Consider the following 14,461-nt stretch of genomic DNA (forward strand, 5'->3'; position numbering starts at 1 on the left):
CCAAAAACACTGGAAAGCTCTAAGGGCTTGGTTTTCTATTGCATCAAACCTTTTCATTTTTCACCATGCAAAGTAAAAAAAAAAAAAATTGCTATCATGGTTTCAGAGAAAGTTGTCTTCAATATAAAGTGATATGAATAATTACACCAGTGGAGGGCAATGCAAATGTGAACTCAGCTGCTTTCTGCCAATGCATCCCTTTGGAAAATGAGAGAACTGGGAACAGCTGGCCATTGGCAGGGACACTCTTTTTGTAGGCATTCCTATGCCAGAGGGCAGTTTTGTCTCTGAATGGGGAGGCAAAGGGAATGTGGGATTAAATTTAGGCTAAAACCAGATTCTCTTGAGTTTTTTAGTAGAGTTTTGGAGGGAGGAGATTGATAATATTCTTATTGTAAGTAGGGAATGATTACAGTTCTAACTTCTGAGAATGAAACTAGAAGCTTGAACTCTGATTTGAGGGGGTGGTTGTGGGGGAATAAGAAGTGCCATGAAACTGCACTTAAAGCTGTAGTGATGGGGTTGGGGTTTGGTTTTTGAGGGGTTTTTTTGCGAAATTTTTTTGACAGGTTTGGTTTTTTTTTTTCTTGGTGGACAACAACACAACACTTTAAAACAGGTTTGTTCTTCAGCCTACGTAGGGAATATGAAAAAAGCAATGGCAAAATCTTGTCAGCAAGTAGGGAATCATGTATTGCTTCTATTTTAGCTTGTCTGATGACTTTATTGTTTTAGACAGTAAACTAACTGCTGGCTTGGCCTTTCACCCTCTGTCCCAAACAAGTATTGCTGAAAGATATTGAAGTATTTTTGCCTTCTGAGATAAAATAGAGCAGTGTGATTTTTTGGCAGAGGTTAAGTGTCCAACATCCAGTAACAGGCTGTTTGGCCTGAAAGATGGCATACAATACTAGTAGACCTAATAAAAACTATGGCTTCTGCCCTGTGCAAGGGTCAGTAAAAAGACCCCTAAAGTCTACAGAGTTTGTACTAATGGAACTGGGCCAGTAATTTAATCACTGATCTTGATTCTTTAAAGCCTTGCATGCTGTGTAGTCATTTATGTTGGTGCAAAGTGAGCAGAAAATGAAATTAAAACTATCTTTTTTCTTCTTTTTTTTTTTTTCAGCAGCCCTCTCAGTCCTTAATATAAGATCCACATATGTCTATATTGCCTGGCAAACCTGATCCAAATTAGGCCTGGGCACACAACTGCATTATTGTCAAAGTGGCCAGAGCGCAGCGGTTATGTGAGCTTTATGAGAGGCTACCTGACACAGAGGTTATTAAAATGCAGTCACTCCATTACAGTAGGCTTATGCTGTGTAGCATTTTATGTCATATGAATATGATATTTCCAGGGTCATATTAGTGATAAAATCACAGTTGCTGTCCTTTGGAACTCTGCTTGCTGTTCCTTGGTTTTATACAAAACTTTGCACAGCAATAAATGATGAAACTCAGAGAAGCTGCTATTGAAAAAGAGAACAATAATAGTGCAATAGTGTTTTGTCTGGGATTTCTAAGACTGACTTTTTCCTGACAGCGGGGCAAGAAGTGAAATTACCATTCATACAAGTGTGGATGATAAATATTGGCATGATATATCCAATGCACAGAAAAGCATTTGAGTTGGGTCACTTAGTTACAATCATTCCCTACTCACTAAATATTGCCAAAGTGTAAAGGAAGCAAACCTATCTGTCTTTCAGCAGGACGTGCAATCTACTCGGCACAAGACTTCATTTTGGTTTGGGGTTTTTTATTATTTGCACTACCACCCATCTCTCATTTGGTGCACAGTATGATAATATCTCTGCAGTCGTTTTCTCTGGTGGTTCTGTATTGTTTTTCCTCATTGTCTTTTGATGAAAAGTCTGTGATCATTTCAGGTAACTGAGGAAGTGTTTTGCTTCAACATTGCTTGCTTTGGTCTTTTGTAGTATGGTATTTGTCTCAATTTCAGTTTCACCTCTGTTATGTTAGTTATACAGCTCTTCCTCTAGTGGGTGTTGATCCTGCAAGGTCTTTTATGTTGGCAGTGGCCTGCACAGGCCTCGCCGGAGCCACTAGCACAATCAACTGCCCACACAGCACAACCTGTAAAGTCAAGACCTTGATTTGTTCAGTAACGCATGGTTTTCAGCTCCCTTGCAGAACCTCATTCCCCACCTTCTTGCTGCTTTTGCAGCCATTCTGTAGCTGCATTGTAATATGTATATTGGGTACAAATCACGATTAGATTAGTACAGTAACTTTTTGCACGCATTCATCATCAGTGTAAGTAACAAGGTGTGAGGCACCAAGAGCCAAACTGTAGTTCACGGTCACTGATTCTGTTTGTTAAGAGCCTGACATAGTTCATAGATTTCAATTTTGTGCAGTAATCTACAGTGACACTGTTATGCAGGAAGCCGTACTAGTCGGGTTTAGTCCTGCTTAGGACGTGTTTTTGCTGATTTTTCATTTGGTGCTTTAGGTTTTGGCTCAGTACCAAAGCATCCTTTGGTTTCAGGCGGGGCTGTTGGTTCCACCATGAGGAGGACAGTGGCTTCAAGGGGTGGGAGTGATCAGCCACTGACACGGGACCGGTTTATGCTTTCATTAGGATTTAATTTTTGATTCCCTAGTTCTTTGCAGTTAAAAAGCAGGTATAAATTCAATATTCTCTGCCGTATCATGGTTAGTATGAAGAAGCAATGCAATTATGCTATGCAGTCATTCATACCAACTGTCCTGAGAACAAGCAGCCTTGGTTTTTTACCCTAGCTGTGCCTTCAAAGATGTTTCACTGCTCAGGAATACAGAATGCTTTAGATCCTTCTCAGTCCCCCTTTGATACTGAGCCTAAATTTAACTACTCTGGCTGACACGGCCCTGCTTCCTAACAAGGTTAGCATGACAGACCCAATTCCGTTTGGTGCACGTGAACTCCTTTCCCTTAGTAAATTGTTATACAGATTGCTGATCGAAGATAACACAAAAAGAGCTTCTTGAAAACAAACCATTTCTATCCATTGAAATGTAGTCTGAGCGAGGGCCTATAACAATAAAGATTTGCATTTCCTCTTGCTTAGACCTTTGCCTTTCCATGAAAGTTTAGTAAATTCCTATCAATCCCGTTATTTCCCCATGTGCACTGAGAGACTCAGATTGCTTGCTAGAGCTTCTCTAGCAGAGAGGCTCTACCCCAGCTGCTGACAGGCCATTAAATCCTACTTCTTTTTCTCATCCTGAAGTTCTTTAATGATTTAGTGTTCTCTTTGATCCCAAGCCTTAGCCTGGAAATAGTAAACCTTGCTAGCCAGATTGGATTTGACTAGCAGAGCAGGGATATTGTCCAATAGCTCCACGCGCTGTTCCCTTGGGAAGTCTTAAGTCTGTCAGTTTAATTTCTTGTTTGGTCTCTTCCCTCACCTTCGTATCCTTACCTTCCTCACTAAGTAAGAGACTCTTAATTTGACTCAACAGTCAAACGGAATACTATCTGACCAGGAAGCTTAGTTATACTTAATATTTATAAGGTGGAAAATAGGACGTCATACATAGGAGTTGGGGAGAGAGCAGGAAGGGAGATTTTAAAGAACGAAGCATGTTGACTTGGAAAATGTTGGGAAATATCAGTAAGTAACAGGAAAAAAACACCCCAGTAGGTGTTTCATTTTAATTTTTCTCCTGCTATTACAGTTGTCTGTTAAAGCCTGGGCTTCAGATGCTACTTTCCATATACCAGAATGAGTTGAATTATACAGCCAAGTACTTTGTCTGGTTGGTGTCTCATCTTCTAATGGCTTAAGTCTGCATTGCTTTTTTTGAGAATGCTTTTATAGCTTGTCGGAAGATTTCTGATACATTTATTATGAAGCACAGGTATATGTAGGCTAAAATTTTCAAGCCTGAGTGGATGCAGTTAGACACCCTAAATCCATATCTAGGCACTTAAAGAAATGTGATTTTCAGAGGTAGGGAGCTTTGAAACACATTTGAAATAATTTTGAGCTCAGTACTTTTGAACATCAGATGACATTTTTTATGCTTAAGTGTAATTTCAAGCTCTGAAAATTTTGACTGTATGATGAAAGAGAGTTTTAGACTATATATCCATTTTAAAACATTTCAGAAGGGGATAAAACTCTGATTATCTTATCTTTTTTCCATACTGACATATGGTAGGTTTCTGAACAGGCATCCTCCGGTAACATCTTGCATCTTAACATAACAGTAATCTAAAAATCAACCTTTCTGCAGTCTGCAGTATGACCGGCTGTACAACAAAGCCCAAGAAAAAGCGTACTTCAAGACCATACTTTTGATAACTGCTCCTTGTATGTTCAGTGCTGTATGTATTTAAGGTTACATTACTGAAATAAGCAAGCAGGCGCTCTCATAGCAATTCCCTCTGAATCTAACAGGACATCAATTTTACAGACAGTTCTGGACACATCTAAGAGCTTGGGATTGCTTTCACTTGAAAAGTAACCGCAGACTAAACCTGAGTAGCAGTCAGTTCTTAAGGGAGCACAGAGACAGAAACACCCCACGCTACTGAATTACATCTAGCTAAGTTTTGCGAGTTCCCTGTTCACAAGCTGGATTTTCACTGGTGCCACTCTGAGTCTGCTGGTATCGATTCCTACGCCAGCAGGATCTCTTTTGCTCTGTGTTACACTATGGAACGTGAAAAATTGAACAAGAAGGAAGATTATGAAGAAATTCCTGTTGTGAGAAACATAATATTGTTCATGAGAGGTACTCGAGAGACTCATCTCTGAATTTAAAAAGCAGTTTCACTTCATTACAACGGTTTGTTCAGTATGAACCTGATTCGGCAAACATTTATGCCTAAGTAGCTTTACACAAATGGGTAGTTCCATCAAGCTAGGTTTTTATGTGTTCCTTCTTATGATTAAGTGTTTGGACAAAGCCAAATCTCTCTTGTGCCTTCTCAGGGTTTTCCTTTCAGTTTTTACATAACTTATAATGCAAGTATGTGGTTAGCTCCTCTCTGCTCCCAACTTTGTCTCTCTGTGTAACTTTGTTTTGACTTCAAGCTCTTCAAGTTAAATCAATCTTGCTTTGCACAGATCATTGCCAGGCTTTGTGCTGATACCTTTGGAGATGACTGCCTGCAGCTATTACAACATAGGAAACCCCAAAAATCCAGCCCTGTAACAAATGCTATTGAGTAGGCTAAAGTAGCTATGTGATCTGTATTAACTTCAGCTGTTCTGTGTACGATGGTGTAGGAGTTGCTTACGCAGCTCAAATCCCAGACGGTGTCCTGCTATAATGCACAAGTAGTCTCAATGGGATTAATTGAAGTTTGAAATAGCAGAATTTATCTAACTAGAAGAGAAATAAAAAACTGGATTATATAAAGTTTATTATCAAGTGAGTAAGATGCATTAGAAATTACTTAATTCCTCTGTTGCTTTATGGACTAAACCAATTTTCAGATGATGTCCCAGAGATGTGGCATTTACTAGCTGAGCTCTGCGTGGGCTGAAGGGGTCAGCTCTGCCATCAGGGCCTCCCGAGGTGGCTTTCGTGAGGAAGTCGGCCCGACTGCGCAAAGCCCAGTATGGCTTCGATGCAAAGCCATTTATTTACAAAGGAGCAGAGCACAAAAAGTCCCCCCGCACCTTCCCTCAACGCGGCCTGGCCCCGGGCGCTGGCGAGTGCCCGCGGGGTGGCCGGTGGCGCTCCCAGGGAACTGGAACGAGGGGGCTGCGGATCGAAGGCCGCCTTTATGGAGGCCATTAGCACTTTCTGGAGCGGCGACGCCGGCCGGTGAAGCCTTCCCACCGCCCTGGCTGACAGGAAGGGGCTTCCCTCATCGCCCACCCCCCAAACTTTAGAAGCTCAAAGGAAGCCAGCCCGGCGGTTCCGAGAAGCCGTTCGCTTGCCTCCGAGGGAGCCCCTGTTTCCATCTCTGACAGGGAGAAGTGACTAACGTCTCCCCCCGGTCGTGCTGCGCTCCCCTGAATGACCGCGTCCAGGGCTTCCCAGCCTGAGGGAGGAGGTGCCGGTCAGGAGCTTGTCAGCCTGGGCCCGGGGCCGGCCTCCCCAGGGCGGGGGGACTCCCGGGAGGGACCCCCCGCCTCGTCCGACCGTCTCCTCGGGCCGGGCGGGCTCCCGCCACCGCCTGTCAGCCCCTGGCACTCGGCCGAGGCGGCCGCGGAGGCCGGGCTCCCTCTGGGCGGCAGGAGGTGAATGGCAAGCGGCGGCTTCTCCCTCCCACACCCCAGTGTCGGTCTCGCCTCCTCCAGCAGCAGCAGCAGCGGGTCACCTCTGCGCGGCTGAGTCGAGCCGAGCCGCGCTGCCTGCCGGCCGCAGGGCTGCGAGAGACAGGGAGGCAGCTCACGGCTCCTCTCCTCGCCGCGGGCTCAGGGGCGCTACCTGCGGGGCCGCCGCCGAGCCGGGGGGCCGCCGCCGGGCTGCGGTGACATTGGGAGGAGACTCGTCCGAGGGCGGCGCCGGGGGGCAGGAGTGCCCGCGGCTAGCGCCAGCCGCAACTCGCCCTCCCCTGTGGCGGCGGGGAGGGGGGCGGCGGGCGGGAAGCTGGGCTCTGGCCGCCCGGCGCGGCTGCCGGGGCGCTCAGCCCTTCATTTCCTCTCGCCGTCGCGCTGCTGGAGGCTCCAGACTATAAATAGCAGGCTCGCTAGCCACCGAGCGATACACGCACACACCGGAGGAAAGTGCCGCGCCGGTCGCCCCGCCGGGCGGGCGCCCAGCTGCTAGCCAGGTAACCGCCGCTTGGGGCACGCAGGGGCGGGCGGGTTGCAGGGGTTCGTTCCGCTGGCGAGGGTTTTGTTTCCTTGTTTCCTCGCTGGCTCCGGCGCGTCAAGAGAGATTAAAAGCTGGGAATCCGTTCTGCCGAAGTCCCTCCCTTTTATTCCCTTATCAAGTTTCTTAAGGTTACAGCCCGCAAGGTGTGTGCAGCCCTGGCAGAAGGCGAAGGCACTTTCGTCGGGGGCCGCCGCAGCCCGGCGAGCTGCCCCTCTCCCGCCTCCGAGGCGGGCGCCGCGCCCCCTCAGGGCCGGGGCTGAGGAAGGGAGGCGGCCTGGCCGCCCCAGGGACCCTCGCCCGGCCCGCCGCCGATCTCCGGGGATCACCGTGGGCGCGGAGGGACCTGGGCTGCTGGGGCAACTTCCAGCTGAGACCCGCCGAGGGTTTCTCCTACTTTCTCCTGTCGGCGGCGTTGCCTGCTGGGGAGCTTCGGTGCCGCCTTGGCCGCGGCGCGGTGCTTGGCCGCCCCCCGCGCAGCTGCAGCCCTGGCCCCTCTGAAGGGGCGTTGGGGGAGCTTGAGGACCTTATTTGCAACGTTTTTCTGTCGTGTTTGAAAGTTGGGGGTACTTGGCTGATGAGGCGGGTTGCAGGCTCCACCGGTGCTCCTAAGGGGTTAATTTGGTGGAGTAATTGAGCTATAAGATACCCATCCCCATCTTGCAAATAACAGCGTCTGCTGAAATGTGATGGAAACCACAAGAAAGGTTTTACATATAGATAAGTTGAGCAGAGTGGTAACTTGAAATTGTATCAGCCAGAAAAGCGAGGATGGGGGATGATGTTTAATTTCTGAACTGTGATCAAGTGGAGCTCTATTTTCTTTCCCCCAAAGTGACATACAGATTTTGAAGCATGGATGGCAGAGCTTGTGCTGTCTGCTTGCCTGGTCCCCAAAGCTAACCCGGTGCCTTATCTGAAATAAAAATAACAGAATGAAGTCTTTGTGGAGCTATGTTTTCATCTGATGTGTAATTATGCTTCTATTTCTGTTCCTCGCCAGAAGAAATATATTTATTGTTTATTTACGCATTAATGATGTGTTAAAATAGTTATACTAAAATCAGGCTGTATATATGCCATTTAAATGTGGCTTTGAATCTCAAAAACGAGACTAATTTTCAGTCTTCGCCAGTTTCTGGGCACCATCTATGTATATTTAAAGGATGTCTACGTAGCAAGAATGATGGGGGGAAAATGTTTCTTGGTCTGCATCAAAGCAAGAGTTTATGTAAATCATTGGTTACTAACAAAACTTCTTATATTTGGGTAAGTATTTACAAGTATGATAGCAGCCTTTAAAAAGGAAGTGCTCCAGTCATTTGATTTTTATTTTAAATGTTATTTTTATTTTACTTGATTAAATTTGAACTAGCTTTAAAGCCCTGCGGTATCTTAGGTTTTTTGTCCTGTGAACCTTTATATTGGATGGGGTTTGTGCATGTAAGTCCTTATTACTGTAACTATCCATGCAGGACTGAATGCGGTTTGCTTCACACATTCTGATAATTCCACTAAAATTAAGATACAAGTCACAAGATTAATATGAGCAGAAATTAGTCCTGTGAGATTTTAACAGCCCTGATAACATTAGTGGCAGCATGTTGGCAGTGTTACTACTTCAGAGCCCTATTCGTGCTTTTTTTCCTCTGCTTCGTGACAGAGCTTCTACAGTGCTCAAGATAAGATTAAATCTTTCTTTAAAATAAAGCTTGTGTTTTACTGATTCTTTTGGACTACCTAAAGCTTCAAGTTCCAGTTCTCCATGGGTTCCTCAAACCTTGCAAGTGCTGCTGATCTCTCTTTTGCTCTGGTTTCTCTGGAGAGATTTATTCATGAGGCTGCCTTAGTTCTTTTTGATCAAAGAATTCTGTCTTCCTCAGGCTAAGGTATATCAGTTAGAGCAGGTGTATCCAGGTGTCTCCTACAGAATCTCCTTTATGAAGTCTCCTTATATTCTGATCTGACCTGAAGATTTCACAATATTAGGTGAAGGTTTTGTGAATCAAAATACATGATTAATACCGTGCTTAGTACCCGGAAGTCTACTGTACTGCAAGAAGACACAAAAAAAGAAAGCCAAAACCCAACAAAAAAACCCAGGAGTAGGTCTGCCTGGACCATCAAAGTCAGCCGATGGAGGACAGCAAATAAAGAGTGGAGGCTGTGAGATAGGCCTATTCGAACAACTACTTCACCTGCAGACTAAGCCTAAATTCACTATGAATTTTGAGGAGAAGTAGTGGGATTGATATGTCTGCTGAATTATTTAGCTTGTTACGGGTATATATTTTCATTATATGGCTTCTGGAGAGAAATACGAAAACAATACTTTTTGGATTTATGTAACAGATTTACAGGAGAAAGTAAGATAGTTTGCTAAGAGAGACAAACTGAAAGGCGGACAATTACTCCCAACACTAACATTTTGTCAAAATTTATGATAACTTGAACTAGCATTCTTAAACACTTAAGTAGTTAGCTACGTTTCTCTCCTTAATTTATATTTTCATAACCTTTCCTGTATGCCAAATGCTCTGACTGATGGAAGTTTTTAGGAAGGGCTAGTTTTGGCTTATAAAATCTTTTGTACTACATTAATATTTTATTGTTACCATTGATGAATGGCAAATGTTATTTATCACACTTTCGAGGAAGGATTCCTTCTTCCAAAGTAATTTGGACTGATACAAATCAAATTCTCTGAAGTACTTTTCCTTCTTTTTTTTAAAATAACTTGGAAATCTAACTTCACGTGTCAAAATGCAGGGTGGATGGAAGGCTGTAATGTTATATGGGGAGAGTTGGCAGTTCTGGCCTCACCAAGTCTTTGGTCTTGCCTACTTTTTACCCTGGGTTCAGGAGCCCTCCCCATGCTTCCTGATTTCACCTACACACCTGGCAGTCTTGCTACAGTTTTGTCCCACATTCTGCATCTCGTTCTTTAGGAGCAGTCACAGCTGATTTTGCTCTTGCAGTCCTTAAGTATTTTTTTTTTTTTTAAAAGAATGCCTAATTCTTCCTTAATTCTGCCAGACAAGGAACTGGTCAGTTAGCTTATCAGTCTCTCCTGTCATGGATAGTTGATCTGTTACGGAAAACTTGATGCAAACCTTGAAAGGCTGGCTGGATTGCGCAAGGTTTGAGTGCAGTGCTGGACTTCAGCTCGTAGATGTCTTCACAGTGATAGAGGATTTTCATTAAAAAGACTTGTTTGTCTTGATACAAAATCCATGCTGGCAATTCTAAAAGGAGTTGAGGTTTGTGAATTTCAGTTTCCTGCTGTTTGGAAGACTATGTTAACTGCTTGCCAGCTAAATATTAAGAAGAGAAAAAACTATAAATTAATGATGGAAGATTCTTTAGTTTATTTTCTCTATAATCTGCAAATGTAGATTCAGCTAATTTGTCCAGGTCAGGAGCAGATCATTTCAGGGAAGAGGTTTTTTCCTATTTCTTCTGTTATCATAAGTTAAGTAAAGATGGGCAGAATCTGAAACAGCAAATCAGATTTATACAATGGATTCTACTATGAAAATTGCTGTTAGGAGATGGGATATGGTGGCTGTCTTCCAAGCCTTGTGTACCTTTTTGGCAAGGTATACTGAGATAGCATACTAAACGGTGAAGCGGGCATCTTATGCTGTACATGGCACATATATTAATTTGTATTTTAAGAGGGACTGAATAGACCAAATTGTATTTACTTACTCTGTAGGTTTTTCGAGTTTACAATGGTAAAGTTTGCTTATGTGTTTCAGCAATGGGTTTTAAATTGTTTGATGTCATTATCTTTAGTGCAACTATTGAAAAACGTAGAATTATTTCTGCTTTTAAGGTGTTTTAGATCCAAGTTCTGTAGAACTTACCACCCTTCTGAATCTGGCAGAGACTGGGCAGAACAGATCTTCTCTTTACAGTAGTTTCAACTCTGTAATTGCACAGGAGGTTTAATATTGATTTCCATAGGTTAGGGTGCTAATAGGTTTTTTGGTTCAGCCTGATAAACTAAGCCTCTTCTTCCTGTTTGTCAGTGAATTTGCCCCATAGCTTCCTTTAGGTTGTTTTTAATGTTGAAGAAGGCTCAATTTAATGAAAATACGGAAGACAACACAAGCTAAAGGTGCTTACTTGACATAGGATGGTGTCAAAGTTGTTAAATGTGATGCTGTTTATCAAGTTAATTTCTTTGGCAGGCTGAGTTTGTGCTCTGTTACTACGTGCCATGGTACTAAAAATCAAATCCATCTGTGTGTTTTTTAGTGGATGTTTTTTGTTTTGTTGTATATCCTGTTTCTATTTCACCCTATGTTGTGACCTCAGTGAAAATTTAAGCTGAGTACAGTAGTAAAGTCATTCTGGGCTAAGTCTGTCTGGGGAGCATTTTCTCTTACCATATATACACAACTAAACCACTTTCATTTGTATCAATGTCTTTTAATTCTGTTAGCTGTGCACTTGTCAATAGGAGTTTCCTGCTTGCTGCAAAAATACTAATTTGGAAAATAGAGTGAAAGCTCTCTAATATGAGGCACTAAAAAGACTCTGGTTTTTATTCTAATTACTAGGGGTGGATGTGTAATGGACAATTAAGAGGGAGAAGGTCTTGTGGAAACATGTTTTAATTGTATTTTGACAGTTTTTCATGTTCCATCAGGTTTTTGTAATGTTTGTTTATTTAGAAACTATGATCTTAGCATATTATAGCAATGCTAGTAAGATGCACTGAACCTAGGGTACATATTTCTGTTATGAAAATGACTCAAAAGCATGAAAATGGGTATAAAAGTCTAGGCGCTAAGTGTGATTTGGTATCTTGTGTATTTACTGCTGTGCAAATGGAGCATTAAGCAGAATGCATCAACCCTTTGGTATTGTACAGTGTTTCTTTTACAGCAGTAACATCACTGCTCTGCCTGGATTTTCTTTGCTTTGTGTATGTGTAAATGGCTAAAGAAAACAGGTATCAGTAGAACTGATTTTTATGGTGGATTTTTAAGGATGAAATTACTTTCTCTGCTATAGTGACATAATTTTGGGATAAATCTCTTTAATGGGTTATTCCAGTTTATATGAGAACAGAATTTGGTACACAGAGTAGGAGATACTGCATTTGGCATTCAGAATAACATCATTCTGCTATTTTTATGGTTTTAAAAATATACTTTAAATTGATGAGAAGACCTTTAATTTTTCAAATTAATAATCTAAAAGTTGGAGTGTGAATGAAAAGTGCCTTTTTGTTTTAGCCAAGTAAGTGTGTGGGTTGGATTTTTTTTTTCTTCCCTCCAAAAGGCAGCTAGAGAGCTACACTATATCTGGAATTTCTGTGTTACTGTCTGTCATGACACACAATTTGTGTGGCTTTTGTAAAACGGCAATGTGGTGTAGCCTGTGTTAGCTGGAAATGATAAAGATGGCAATGTACGTCTGGGGGGGAAGTTGATCGTAAGTAAAGCAAACTTTCCTGCAGCCTGCACAACAGCTCTTTCCACAGGAGCAGTGTGATCAGGCTCATCAGGTGGTGATCCAGTGATTAAACCTTGGAATAACAATAGAGGATGTAAATAATGAAGAAACACCTGGTTTAAAAAAACCAAAACACTGAAATAAGCATTCTCAGTTTAGACTTGCTATTGAGAAACACTGTTTAATTTGATCTGTAGTTTCCATACAAGCACAGATGCTTAACCTGCATTAATTAAGTTTTCACTCAATGAACCTACATTAAACATTTTCCCAAATGAATCTTATCTGATGATTGTTTAGCTACTGAGTTAAAAATATATGTATATCATTCTTGATTGCTGTATCTAGGGTTGGTTTGGGGTTTTTTTTGGCTTTCCTACTGTCAGTGTCAGATAGCTTTAAGTTTTGGTATTTTGTTTCAGCTGGCTGGTGTAGTCTTTTCCTTCTAGGAATTGATAGCTTCCAAGTAATATAAACAAAAGTTGTGGCAGCTATTTTTATGGAAGTTCTTCTGTTTGTTAGTTTTGGATACCTCAGGTGCTGATAGTTGGAAGCTTGGAACATACAAATATAGCCTACACTAGATGGCAGTGTAAAATATGAAGAAGCCTTAAGACATTTGGAATTCTTAACAAACCCAGTAGAAGCTGCCACACTTACGGATCAGTTCATAGATAAGGATATTTTTACTGCATGTACTTCTGTTAAATATGAAGTCACTTATTTTTCATCATCTAAATTTGTCTTGAATTTACCTTGTTTGAGTAAAAGAATATATTTGGGCAGTTACTGCAAGATAGCTGGCATACTGTAAGTTCAGGCTACAGTTTAGTTGTGTTGGGTTTGCATGGCAAGGTTTTGGTAGCAGAGGAGGCTACAGAGGTGGCTTCTGTGAGAAGCTGCCAGAAGCTCCCCCTGTGTCTGATAGAGCCAATGCCAGCCGGCTCCAAGACGGACCCGCCGCTGGCCAAGGCCAAGCTGATCAGCGCCTCTGTCATAACACATTTAAGAAGGGAAAAAAACCAAGCTGGAGAGAGCTTTTGCAGCTGGAGAGAGGAGTGAGAAGATAATAAGAAACTCTGCAGACACCAAGGTCAGTGCAGATGGAGGGGGAGGAGGTGCTCCAGGCACTGCAGCAGAGATCCCCCTGCAGCCCGTGGAGAAGGCCATGGTGAAGCAGGCTGTCCCCCTGCAGCCCATGGAGGAAGGATGAGGGGGTGTAGAGATTCCACCTGCAGCCCATGGAGGACCCCACGCTGGAGCAGGTGGAGGCACCTGAAGGAGGCTGTGGCCCTGTGGGAAGCCCGTGCTGGAGCAAGCTCCTGGCAGGACCTGTGGACCCGTGGAGAGAGGAGCCCACGCCAGGGCAGGTTTGCTGGCAGGACTTGTGACCCCGTGGGAGATCCCACACTGGAGCAGTCTGTTCCTGAAGGTCTGCGCCCTGTGGGAGAGACTCACGTTAGGGAAGTTCATGAAGGACTGTCTCCCGTGAGAGGGACTCCATGCTGGAGCAGGGGAACGATGAGAGGAGTCCTCCCCCTGAGGATGAAGAAGCGGCAGAAACACCGTGAGATGAACTGACCGTAACCCCCATTTCCCGTCCCCCTGTGCCGCTGAGGGGGGGAAGGTTGAAGCTGGGAGTGAAGTCGAGCCCGGGGAGGTGTTTTAAGAGTTGATTTTATTTCTCATTCCTCTATTCTGTTTTGCTTAGTAATAAATTAGATGAATTCCCTCTCTCAGTTCAGTCTTTTTTTCTCGTGATGATAATTAGTGAGTGATCTCTCCCTGTCCTTATCTCGACCCATAAGCTTTTCGTTATACTTTTTCTCCCCTGTCTAGTGAATGAGGGGAGTGATAGAGCAGCTCTGGTGGGCACCAGGCCCCCAGCCAGGGTCAACCCACCACATTAGTCTTGGTTAGCTGGCTTGTGTTTGTAGTTAGCTATTGGTTAGGAAAACCACATGTATTTTTGAAAATGTTATTTGAGATGTATATTTTAAAACTGTAGGACAAAATCTATTAACTGATAAAACAATGATAGGTGAGACTTCAATTTGATATTGTATAGCTGTATTATGGCCATTTATCATTTACATAGGACCATCTGATATGTATATGTTGGTTTTTTAAAATAAATTGTGCATAATTGCCAGGGCAGATTACTGATGTCAAATTGCATGTACTATTACAGTTTATTGTCTTTCCC

At 43.2% G+C, this 14,461-nt stretch overlaps 1 protein-coding gene across 3 annotated transcripts in view; it reads left to right on the forward strand.

Annotated features, from left to right (window-relative positions):
- The first annotated feature begins 6,323 nt into the window (after window positions 1-6,323).
- Window positions 6,324-14,461, forward strand: part of INPP4B (inositol polyphosphate-4-phosphatase type II B) — a 346,423-nt gene continuing 338,285 nt past the window's right edge. For all 3 annotated transcript variants that reach the window (XM_054824339.1, XM_054824341.1, XM_054824340.1), the window contains exon 1: window positions 6,324-6,745. The gene's annotated coding sequence lies outside the window, so the exon portion shown is untranslated. The remainder of the gene's footprint in view (window positions 6,746-14,461) is intronic.

Source organism: Grus americana, chromosome 4 (genome assembly GCF_028858705.1).
Source record: "Grus americana isolate bGruAme1 chromosome 4, bGruAme1.mat, whole genome shotgun sequence".
NCBI lineage: Eukaryota > Metazoa > Chordata > Aves > Gruiformes > Gruidae > Grus > Grus americana.